Source organism: Cynoglossus semilaevis, chromosome 8 (genome assembly GCF_000523025.1).
Source record: "Cynoglossus semilaevis isolate Cse_v1.0 chromosome 8, Cse_v1.0, whole genome shotgun sequence".
NCBI classification, from domain to species: Eukaryota; Metazoa; Chordata; class Actinopteri; order Pleuronectiformes; family Cynoglossidae; genus Cynoglossus; species Cynoglossus semilaevis.
Genome location: NC_024314.1, coordinates 2198691 through 2211041, shown reverse-complemented (window position 1 = coordinate 2211041; position 12351 = coordinate 2198691). Strand labels below are relative to the sequence as shown.

Sequence of the window (12351 nt, the reverse complement as noted above, 5' to 3'; positions counted from 1 at the left end):
CCCTTAGTCATCAACATGCAATAGACTGAGTGACAGATTCCATCCTGACTGCATTAGCCCCCGGTTCAAACCAGGCTTCTTTTTTTTAGGCTCTCCTTCCACCGAGAACTTCACAGGAAATGAAAACCAGATGGCTGAAGATTGCCGTGTACGACATAAAGCTGGGCTTGTATTAAAGAAAATGATACAAGAGACTAAAAGAGAGGGAAAAAAGGCCGACACATTGTTCAAGGAAATTAATGACCGTGGTCAACTATTTGATATTGTTCGAATATGGCACAGATTTGTGCCGAGGTTATGAGCTGTAGGACTCATTTACGGCTCAACTGTGGTTTCAGTAAAACGCACAGCTAGGAAGCTAATTTCCTAAATATTTTACTGTTTTAAAAATTTTAATTAATTAGTGATTTTTTTTTTTAAATAATGCAGAGATTTATCTTGGCTTGGCTTAATCTGAATAAATTTAATATAATTTCGTTTTTTGTTGTTTTTTTACATGAGGTGAAATGAAACACAACAGTCTGTTCTTCAGTTTCACTTTGTAGCACTTTGGTCCAGCGTGGTCCCTCGCTGCCTATCCTGGAACCATAAATCAGTATCAAAATTGGCAGAGAATATATGCTCTTATATTTTTAAAAGTCAATGTATTTTCCCACACAGCAGGGGCACCAGGGGGTGGGGGTGGGGGTATAGTCTCCACCAACTGCTATTTAGTGTAAACGGAACATTTGTCGGGGAACGTTCGCTGCAGATTTAGTGCACTTGTGGATTTCTGTAACGGCAGGACGTTGTTGTCTGTGCTGGATAATGAACTACAGCGTTCAAAAAGAATGTAAAGACTGAGGGACATAAAGTGCAACTCTGTAGCTCACTATTATATCCATTTACTCTTCTGGATGACATCATTCTGTATTCCGTGGAATAACACGGTCATCTATTCGCAGTAGAAAGAAAAGTAGAAAACGGATATGGCCGTCTCGTTGCAAAACAAGTTTCAGTTGCGAGGCCTTGAGATTTAAGACTCGTCGAGCCAACATTTGGACAGATGTTTGAGGGGCCGTAGTACCGACAGCAACTGGACCCAAAGGCTTGGCTTCTTCCAAAACAGGCTATTTAAAATGTAGTCATCTTTTAAATGAGATTCCTCTTCTCAGATTATGTCAATTTGTTATTTCTACACATGTATTTGTTTCTGTTGCAGAGCAAACTCGGATTTTGAAATGTCAACATGTATATGCACATAATGATATTGGCTAAACAGCAGCTTCTCCCCGTTTCCAAAACAAAACCGACTTCAACAGAAAAGTGAGTTCCCACTGCAGATTTCTTTTACTCACTGAAAGTGGCATATATTAATTTTGGAAAAAAAATATTTTCCATGCTGCTTTCTCTATAGTCACAAACAAGACAAAATCATCTAAAGTCACACGGAGGTGAGGGAACAGCTGGGGTGAGGAGTGGGGAGGACCAGGGTTCACCTGCTGCCACTGCTTTAAAAAAGTCTGAGCGGAAACACTGCTATACGTCCACGTCCTATGTACTGCCTGTGGAGCAGAACAATGTGGCTCTTTGAAAGGGCTGAATTAATACGAGCAGTGTTGTACAATATTTTAAACAGCACAATAAAACTTTTACGCCGTACGTCTCCACACAAGATCAGGAAGGAAAACCTCGGGGACTAAAACAAAACGAGCAGCTGTTCAGTACAAGCTAAACACGTCCTGCATTTGCCTCCATCTCCAGCTCCGTCTCTGTCCCTGCGCCTCCTGATGATCCACGGCTCTAAAACATATTTAATTGCTCTCAGTGATAATAAACACAGTTTATGGCAGGTACACGTCGGTACGTGTGCCGTCATACATCCTAATTATAGCCTTTTTTTTTTTTTATTAAAAACATGGAAGCACATTCCACTCTTCAGCATAAACATCAAAGATCTGCAATGGGTCCCGTGTGGAGACGTGGAGCTGCACGACAGCAAGGCAGTTTATTTCCCAAAGTCAGCTTTGCTTTTAATAAAAGTGATTTATACGTGCACTGTTAATATATCTCTGAGGAAACTTTACCTTACAATGGATTCCTTATGCGAGCTGCAGTCAATTATATCTCTAGTTTTGCTGCCACCTTGGAGCAGACCTGTGAAATGCTCCCACCTGCCCTCTGTTCTAAAGGATTATTTGTGTTCCCCCTCCCTTCCCGAGGAAAGCTTGGGGATGACTCATTTTCATTCAAGTGCACGAACCAGGGGTGCAATCTGTTTCTCATGTTCTCTGGCTGCAGCTGTAAACACCTGCCCCGGCCTCACAGCTAATATATTACCAGGCCGATTCTTATGAGCTCAGCAGGAGGTCCAAGACTCAGTGCTGTATTTATGTGACTGGATCAGAAGGCAGTGACATTAGACATGTTCTGTTTGGACAAATCATAGTTGGAGACTGGGGTAAAAGAAGGCGTCACCTTAGTCATTTCCTGACCTCTACTCTACGGCTCCTTGATCGGCAGCTACACGTACTTCTTTAAAAACAGTACCACTCGGGAGAACCTGAGAAATTTCTCCCTGGAAACTGTACAACACTAGAATCCTTTATTTGTGTTTGCTTTGGAGAGATCATTGGCAGAGATCAAAGCCGGTGCTCAGGGCCTGGGTGTCAGCGGCAGACATCCATGACATCTCCCATTCACGCTGCGTCTTCACCTCACATCTCACATGCACTGGGTCGTCACATCCCACAACAAAGAGAGACGCCCCGAGTTAGCATCCATCAAAGCCTGCCTTTTATGACCCATCAGAAGACAATGAAGTGCCAAGAGTGTTTGCAGCGAGAAGTGACAGCAAATACTCCCGACGCAGATTAAACAGTGCTGGAAATGAGAGTGCTACATAATGTTTGGGTAATTTGTGAGAATTAGACACTGTGATTTATCTTTATGGAGGCTGGAGGAGGAGGCTGGGGTGCGAGCGCGCAGCGTGTGTGCCTGCGATGAAAGTTCAGACGTCTCGGTTTACTTTGGTTTTGAGGGATAGGATACATCAGCGACACCGTCACACCTCTTTAATGTCTCATCTCTGGGGGAGCGAGGTACATGTGAAGACATAAAACAGATCCTCTCTGGTTATTTTCCCCTCAAATGCATCTCACGTCTAGCGTCTACTATCAAAGCGAGGGCCGTTTAAGAGGGAAAGGAAAGTTCTGGTAACACAGTACATCATTGTGTGCAACAGCAGCCATCATCAACAGTTCTTTGTGTGTTATCCCAAATGGATTATTCCTCTCAAGTCAACCATCAAGCACAGTGAGTCAAAGCTACGTGTGCCGCTGCGGCGGCCTGCGTCGCCATGTGCGGCTTCCATCTTGCTGAAGTGCTCGACAGCAAGTGGAGTGAAACAGGACGCCGGCGTGATTACACTATATCCTGTTCGCGTGTGATTTATTGTGACAGCAGAAACTCCCAGCAGAACCATAACGTCAGGTGCTAGCACTGGGATACTTGATAGGCTTGGGGCTTTTAGTCAGGACCTGGTTAGGAAAGCCTCCAGAGACTCTGCCCAGAACTCTTAGAATCCTCATTACTACGTGTATATAAATACAACCACACATCCAGTAACACTGAACGGAAACAGAGCACTCACCAGTGACTTGAAAGGTAGCAGCTGTGATGTTCTTTCCATGGATAATCCTTGTCCTTTCTTTTCTCCCTGTGTTTGAAAAAAAAAACAAATTTTAATTTTGCTAAGCTTTTTAAATATACATATATTATATGTTGAGGTACTGATGAAATGTGTGTAGCTGTGTGTAACTGTATGACACAATGACTTCATTCCTACAGTACATGGTCATGGTCACATATATTTAAATCATGACATATACAATGTAAATATTATTTTATATTATGCACTTTCTGTTTAGAACAGTTGGTATTTTTAATTAAATGCAGCCTTTTTGGATGTTAGATTTGGCGCCTTCTGCTGTCCTATCATTAGAACCGTCTTATCTGGCTAATAGAAAAGAGGGTTTTTCAAAGACAAACGAAAAATACAAAATAATTCAATAAAAATAATAATAAAATCTAACTGACTACCTGGTACCCGATGATCCACGGCCCAGCATTGGTCCCCGTCCCGGTGGTTGGAGTTAGACCTGTCACAAAAAAACAAATCACTCATGTTAACAAGTTGTGATGTAATGATGAATCACGTAAAAAAAGTCTTTTTTGTACTGACAGTTCTAGTCAAAGTCACTTATTGGGCGGAGACAATAATAAATCAACTCAATCCAACAAACAGCTGCCCAAGTTTAGAGCCAGGTAATCGACGGCAGCATCTCTAATCATTGCTTATTGCTCCATTGTCTTATATGACGTACCCCCGTGTGCAGTCCTTCGTGGTCTTCCGGGGACACAGGTGAGTCCTGGTGCATATGCTGCTGCTCTTGTTTGGCCATTCTCTGCCGCAAAAATGACAATGAAATGACTCTCATTAGCCACTTGGCGGTAAATTATTCATGGTGCTATCGGAGTTCGTGGTCCCCTTAAGGAAGAACTGAAAATATACTTAATTAACACTTTCATTAAAAGCTTCGCTGCATAATATGCATTTGTGGCCTTTCTCCTGTCAGCCATTGCACATAATCACTGTAATATATGTTTGTCTAGGGGGAGGAAGGGGACGGCGGGGCTTCATAGCAGTATCACCTGAACACAGCACTTTGAGCATGAAGGCAGGCATTATTCAGAATAAATGGATTATCAGGGAAAGCAGCATAAATGAGTCAATAAAACTGTTAAGCAGCCAGCCAGCCAGCGGTGGCCCGCGTGATTAATCGCAGGCATTCCAGGATTGGATTTATTTTGTCTTTTATTTCTCCTTTAATGACTAGCCGTGAACACCACTCTTAATATATGGCCCATGTTTCTAGATTACCAGTGACTAATGAGGATTCAAAATGGCTGTTATCTACATTAATGTCTTTTTATTTGAAAAGTCAATAGTGCTTGCCGTGTGCGTGTGTGTGTGCGTGTGGTGCAGTGATCCATCTGGGGCTGTCCAATTAAAGAGGTTTTCGGAAACATAAACGTATATAATCTGGCTTGTAGAGAGCACACTCTTGGTCGGGCCCCCCACCAGTCATGCTTATCATTACTTACCTCTGTGTTTTTTCTAATACATGAGCCATTTATGTGTATATACAGGAGCACACGCCCATCACCTCCTCACTCACTCACTCACACCTTCCATCAAATGATTAAACGACATCAGTAAGTCAGCCCGGAGGGTCACAGTCCTGCGTTAGCCTGTCGGTGTACACTGTACGCCGTAGCCTTGGTGGAGTGTTGAAAGGGGAGATATTGCTCAATTTAATGAAAGAGTCTGGCTCAGTAATGACCACGGTGATTCATATATTTGTAAAGGAAATCAATCCCACATCAGCTAAGTGCAGAACCCGGGTCTTCTGCAGCTCTAAATCTTGGCACTAGGTAATATCCAATAAAAAAAAATGTAGTTTACATTAAAGCGGGCAGAAGAAGACGTATGAAGTTCATTACAGAGCTGAAAACAGGTATGAAGACAAAACATTGACTCCAATAATGGGCTTTGGAGAGGATGTAAAGTGTGGGCCCACAGCGGTGCTTTGTCAGGCAGGACTGTTGTCCCACCAGACTGTTGTTCTTTCCATCCATGATTTAACGCAGCTCAGCGTGGCTCAACGGCACCCGGGAGAGGACTTTATTTTCATGTTTGCCAATCTTCCTTTACACCTGCCTGTGGTGACCATAAATACACTTTTATGCGTCCCGGAGAAATGCTTAAAGAAGCATTTTGTCCGAGTCCTGTATGGACTAGCGTGGCAATATTCTTGATTGATGACGACGGCAAAGTTGTGAAGATGCCCCGGAGAATTTTCAATCTGGTTTATTTGGGACTTTTACATTTGGGCATAATTCCCCCTCAGCTGCATTTATATGTTATGTTTAAGGCTATTCCGCAAGTCTTTTGTTACCACGGTTTGCTAATGAGGGGGAGCGCGACCAGAAGCTACGGTCATTTGAAAAACACCTTCATTGACTCCCTGACTATGACATGGAATAATTATACTTCATTTGCAACACAGGGCACATACATGTACAGTGTACAGCAGTGGCCTACGTGCAGATGTAGCTGAGCAACAGCAGGTGTCCGTACCTGCACTGTGTGTTCTGCTCTTGTGTTTGTTTGTGTTCCTGCACTGTTTACATCCATGTTTATAGCCCGCCGGCTTTTTTACTGCCTCACAGGTGGATTGCTGCTACTCTTACTTTTTATTGCAAACAAATGTCGATCAGTTGAAAAACCGCTTCGAGCCCGAGACGCTGTCCCGTCCTGCCTGTAAACATGATGAACAACTACTAAAGGACGGCATTGTACCGTGGATCGGGCAAAACGATAATTAGTTTACAGTAAACCTGACTTTGGTCACATGTTGGTCCAATAATCCCTTCCATGTGACTGTGTGGAGACAGATATTTCAATGAGAGCCCAAGAACTGGTGTCAGCGGTGGCTCCTGTTGAACGCCTCTCCGGCAGAATTACACGAATGCTAACAAACTGGGAGGTCTGTGTAGAAAGTGGAAAGACGCTCCGCCAAAATAGAACCCAGCTGGGTTATACTTAGAGAGGTGGCCTTTAGCGCTCTGTGACACCATCGTAAATACCTCCCATCGCAGGAATGGGACGGTCAGAGAGGATGCCGAGTTGTACAGGAAGTAAAATCTAACCTCGTAGATCTGAGCGACAACAACGTACTTTTATGTCCAACAACCTGGACGTAAAAGAAACAGATCTGAATGAAATCCACATAAGAAGACAGAGAACGCTCCGGTGCAAGACTGACAGTTTTCCCCATTCTCAAACCAAAACAACAAGCTCATTTCCTCAACAGCTGCACCAACAATGTATTTACCGCCCAGATAAATATATTGTTGGTTAATGACAGACAGAACACAAACAGTTGTGTGTGGCACCGTCCAAAAGACCCAACAGATGAAATTTCATCTTTTCCTGCTTCTAATAATAAACAGACCAAAGTGAGACGTCTGGAGCGATTAAGTCCAAACTAAGAAAATGCACAGGTTTCACTGAAAGACAGAATGAGTCCATTCAAAACGTTAGTCATACAAACAGTGAACTAGATTCCCAGTGTAAAGTCCTAGAACATCTAGTATGGATTAAAAAGAGATAAAAATCCAATAGCATCAGACAACGACTGTCCTGCGGTTTCCTGCAGGAACTCTGGTGCTCAGAGGCCCAAGGACCAAAGTGGAACCCTGACCCACACGGTCGCACAGATACTTTAACGCAGCATGTAGCATCAGATTACAGCGCCTAATGCCATCCCAGTCGATAACACAATGATTGGTTGGCGGTGGCGTGTCTAGTTAGCAAGATATTGTTGCGCTTGACATTTATCATAGCTTCGGGGTCACGAACTCGGAGCTAAACAAGCAAATGAATCATTAAATGTGAGCGACCGCAGCTCCTACGACTGGAAGGCACTGACAGAAGTGTTTTCATGCTGAAATGAGTGACGAACTTCCACTGAGCTTCACACGTCTTTGTTCTAACTGGGCCATTATGCGCTAAGAGGGACGTACACTCCGGGGTCGGTGAGACAATGACGGCTTTAACAAGCACAGTCTGTGCTGCTTTTGATATTAATTGCTATTAAAGAGGAATGTCTTGCTGAAAGTCAAGTCATGTGTTTTGTCTGGAGAGGCCAAAACAGAACAATCATTTCATCAAATCTGCTCAGTCCTTGTGCCTATAAAGACTGTATTGTCCTTACACATAAACATATACGCAGCTTCAGTCATTCTCACTACAATACCGTGTATTTCCATTAACACTGTATTGTTAAAAAAAAAAAACCTTCACAGTGACGGGAAAGTAAAGTAGAAGGAGGCCTTAGTATCAGATCAATTAATTTAGAACGCAGGATCTGCTGTTCAATAAAGAAATCCAAATTGCTCCATTTTCACTCTTGAGCTTCAAGCAAATAGGATGCTCAATAAAAACATTGCACTGGTCTTCTCTGTAAAAAAAAATCAATAGCTAGAGGACAAAGAACCTACAGTCATCACTTAATTCTCTTATCAGGGTGATTTAGGGGCCGCCGACCATGTTAAATAACTGTAAATCCTTATCTTTGACTTTGTGGGTGGTTTATGGTAGTCTCAACAGCAGTTCAGAGGCAGAATGTCCATACCTTCTGCTGCATACACAATTTATAGCTTTATTACTCTTTGTCTAAAAGAGCAGGGAAACACATAATTGAACGGAAGAGATAGCAGCCAGTGGCGGGGCTGAGGAGGGGGCATGCAGAAACAGAGAGTCATCAGCGTAGAGACATATCATATAGACAGCTTTATGGCTACGGACCTAGCCCGCTGTTTTGGGGTGTGTTTTTTTTGAGGGGGGTCATTTTTATGAAAGAAGCTAGATCCAATTTTCTGATTCATCTGCAAGCGCCCTGGACTTAGTTGAGTATTAGAAGGCGTCACATTCAAACCAGCCCTGATGAGCGTTCGAGGTCACAGAGAGGGCTACGGCAGCTGAAGTCATGAGTTTGTGCTCACACTGTCACAGGTCCGCTCATATTTTTGCCCTCAGTGACAACAAGCCTATTGTTCTTCCTGATAAGGCTTCAGTGTGCACAGTAATAGGAATTAAACAGGGCATAAGTCACAGAGAAATTGGGTGACAGCAGATCAATAGATAGTGGCCAAGCCTCAGGGACCATTAGTGAAGAGCCCCCCTTTGTTTGTCCACTGCTGCGGAGAGTTGGTGGACGTTCAGCTCTGAATTAACTGTTGAAACAGAGGGGAGAGGAGCCTGGTGACATGGGTTCATTAGCCTGACCTGTGTGTGTTTTGGAAAAGAGTACAGTATCATCAACAACTCTTTTTTTTGTCTGTTTACTGTTGGTCTAAAGTCACGAGGTACTGACGTTTGCTCACCAAGTATCTTTCTTTGGATGTACAGTGACTCTGTCAGTTATGTTTTCCTATAATGAGCCACAGAGAAGTTTTATTTCTTTCCAAATGCCAGAACTAGTATAGTTTTTTGGGGAAAAATATTCTTATAAAAATGTCTGCAGAGAAGTATTAATGTTATTGAATTTGTGTATCATTAACAAATACTAAAAGTGACTTTCTTCATACATTTATATGTAGGGGGCGTGGCAATGTAACAGTGAAATGCCATAGGTCGACAACATCGTAAACAATGAAGCTCCTATAATTATACTGCTTTATTCCCAGACTCTTTGTTTTTGGTATATGCACATAGTACATCTGTGAGTACTCTTCACAGTATGTCAAGACAGTATTTGTAGTCGTTGTTTACAACAAGAGAACGCCACAAGTTGGAAAAAGACAACAGCCTACATGGCGCCTCGTCTACGTCGACAAATGACGACAACTGTAGCACAAAAACACAGTGACTGTGGATGGACTTTAGCTTATTGTAAATGGCCATTTCTTCTGTCAAACTCCACACATTGGTACGGCACACATTCAAATAAGACAGTCATTGTACTATTTCCACTTTCTTACTACAGCAAATCAAGCAAATAACGACATTTTTTTTAAAAAAACAAAACAATTCTACTTCCCATTAATCATAGGTTTTTCAAGTGCAGCTTCCTTTGTTCCCAGACACTGCATGTTACTGAGAGTGTGCGGGGCATATGTTTTTGTGCAGGGTGGGAACAGTGCACAGCACGATCACAGACGCCCTGCAGCCGCACGCTGCGGCTAACCGAGGGACATGAATTAGTCCTTATCTTAACAGTGTTCAAAATGATTAGCCAGAACATGTGACATCCCTGATTAAACTGATTCTTCCATTAAGTTCTTAAGGCAAATGCATATTGTAGCCATCACTCCCAGATATTCCTACTCGTACGCACAGATGATTTGTTGTTGCGCTGCATTATTCCTGCCCTATAACCAGACCCCAGCCCAGTGAGCAATGTGTCAACGATAACTGAGGATATTAATTAGTATAGCACGATAGCAGCACGCGCATTTTCACTGTTAATAAATTCCGAGCCATCGGGTTATGATTTAATTATGAATTATGTAAATGGTCGCCATGAATCATTTAGGCCTGTGCATTTTATTAGCTAAATGGTGGAGCAGGATGCAGGGCATATCACCATGATGAGGAGCTAGACAGTGGAGCAACAACAGCACCAAGTACAAGACTAGGAAGTGACTCTATCACAACTCTCCACTAATGGTACAAAACACTTCAAACTCATTAATAATTGATCAAAGATGTTGTTAAATGGTCATTAATGGGTCATATTTACCCACAGGGTCAGGGTCTGAGATTGACTGGAACTGTACGTTAAAATGAAGCACTATAATAATAATAATAATAATAATAATATAAGAAGTGTCACTGACTGAAGGCGTAAATCAAAATTAAAAAAGAAAATTAGGGTTTATGGACCTCAGAAATTCAAAAAATATATTTATATATAATAAATAAATAAATATATAATAAATAAAAAAAAGTAAAATATCATATATTATATTTAATGTTTTAGCACATATGGAATAAACTATATATATATGTCTATAAACTATATTTTTATTTTATTAAGTTATTTTCCTACAGGTTATTATGTATGAGAAATATATATATTTAGCAAAAATGCAAACTGTGCTATCTTTAGCAATTTAAGGCTAATGTTTATTTCTTGGTAATCAATTATGATAAGCTGTTCATATACTTCAAGGCTAATATAAGCTAATAATGTTTATAATTATCTTTGACTTATTTTTTAGTTCAAAGCTTTTATAAAAATACATGTTTTATCATGCAATCAAATTTACTACATATTTACATTTTGTTAACTGTTGTGGTGTTGAAAGTCCTTTTAAAATTCGCACACATGTTTCTGCTACTATTGTATTGACATCTCCATTTTGTCTTCTTCTTCTTCCTTTTTTTTCCTTTACCACTTTCCTTCATGTCAAGATGATATACTACCAGGAACAAGGAGTATATCTGCTTTGAAAAGGCTTGTCAAATCAAACTGTCAGGCTGCACTTTTTGATGGAGCCGTATCTCCCGCTCATCTGTCACTCAAAGTGAAAGACTGCTGCCAAAGTCAAATTCGAGAGTTGAGAGGAGCTGACTTACATGACATGTCATTGTCTCCAGGAGCAGGGCGTCTGACGTGCCCGATTCAGGCCTGCCTAAAAACTTATGCGGTGTGTTTGGTGAGTAATGCAACGAACCGTACATACATCTGTGGTCTGAGAGGCTCGTAAAGTTTTCTATAATTTGTGATAAAAACAGAGTATTGCCTCATCATGCCGCAAACAAAGGAGGGCCTGTGCACATTTCAGAGCGCATTAATCATCACAGCATGGGACATCATAAAACACTGACAGACAGTGGAATCGAGTCGGGCCGGCCTGTAAAATTCAATCATCACAACAGTGTCAGACATTGTTCCGGCTTAGCAGAAAATTCCCCGACCCAGGGAGCGTGTCTCACTGCTGGACTCTGATGGTGTTTACTCACACAAGAGGCTTACCCTGAGGCAAACCCTACAACACTTCAGTGAACCCAGTGGAAACAACCACCCTCACCCCCCTCTCTGGAGGGTCACTCTGTCCTCCCCTGCTGTCCTGACTTTGTCAGTAACCAGCTGTAGGAAAAAGCAGTGAAACCTGCCTGAGAACATGACAGATCAAATCACAAACAGCCCAATAGTAAAAGGAAGTTTTTTTTTTTCCTCTTTTTTTGGTCATTTTTTTCTATTGCATTTAAAATGTTTATATAGTTGGTGTTTGATCCCATTTCAATACTGTTGTTTTATGCTACATGACACTGACCTTGTTCTAGTAGCTCTCGAATACTACAAACGAAATCTTCATCTCCCTCTGGCGGTCAAACGTGCGTATTACACGGTCGCTGAGACGTCCTTCATCTTGCACAGTCTAAAACAGGGGTCTCAGACTCGCGGCCCGGGGGCCAAGTGCGGCCCGCAGTACAATATTTTGTGGCCCCTCACCTTAAAATGAAGGTATAATATCAGTGTGGCCCGCGGAGAAAGTGGGCTTCCGAAGAGCCAATCAGCAAGCTCCCGCGCGCTGTCCCTTGTCGGGGCTAGGCTAGGCTAGGCTAGGCTACACCAGCTTCGTGCACTTCACGCTTGCAACAACAGCACGGCGTGTAATGAACAGCCAGACAGCAGTCGCCTTTGCGCTTGCCATCTATCGTCCTTTCTACCACGAATGTCATGATGAAGCGCAAAAAGAACGGCGACTGTTACCGGGTTGTTTATCGTGTACGCT

General features: G+C 42.2%; 1 long non-coding RNA gene across 1 annotated transcript; it reads right to left on the bottom strand.

Annotated features, from left to right (window-relative positions):
• Positions 1 to 2456: 2456 nt before the first annotated feature.
• Positions 2457 to 12292, bottom strand: LOC103381512 (uncharacterized). The gene is made up of 4 exons (XR_521806.2): positions 11890 to 12292; positions 4365 to 4445; positions 4081 to 4139; positions 2457 to 3697 (listed from the first exon to the last, which is right to left on the bottom strand). It is a non-coding gene; the product is annotated as an uncharacterized LOC103381512 (long non-coding RNA).
• Positions 12293 to 12351: the final 59 nt, after the last annotated feature.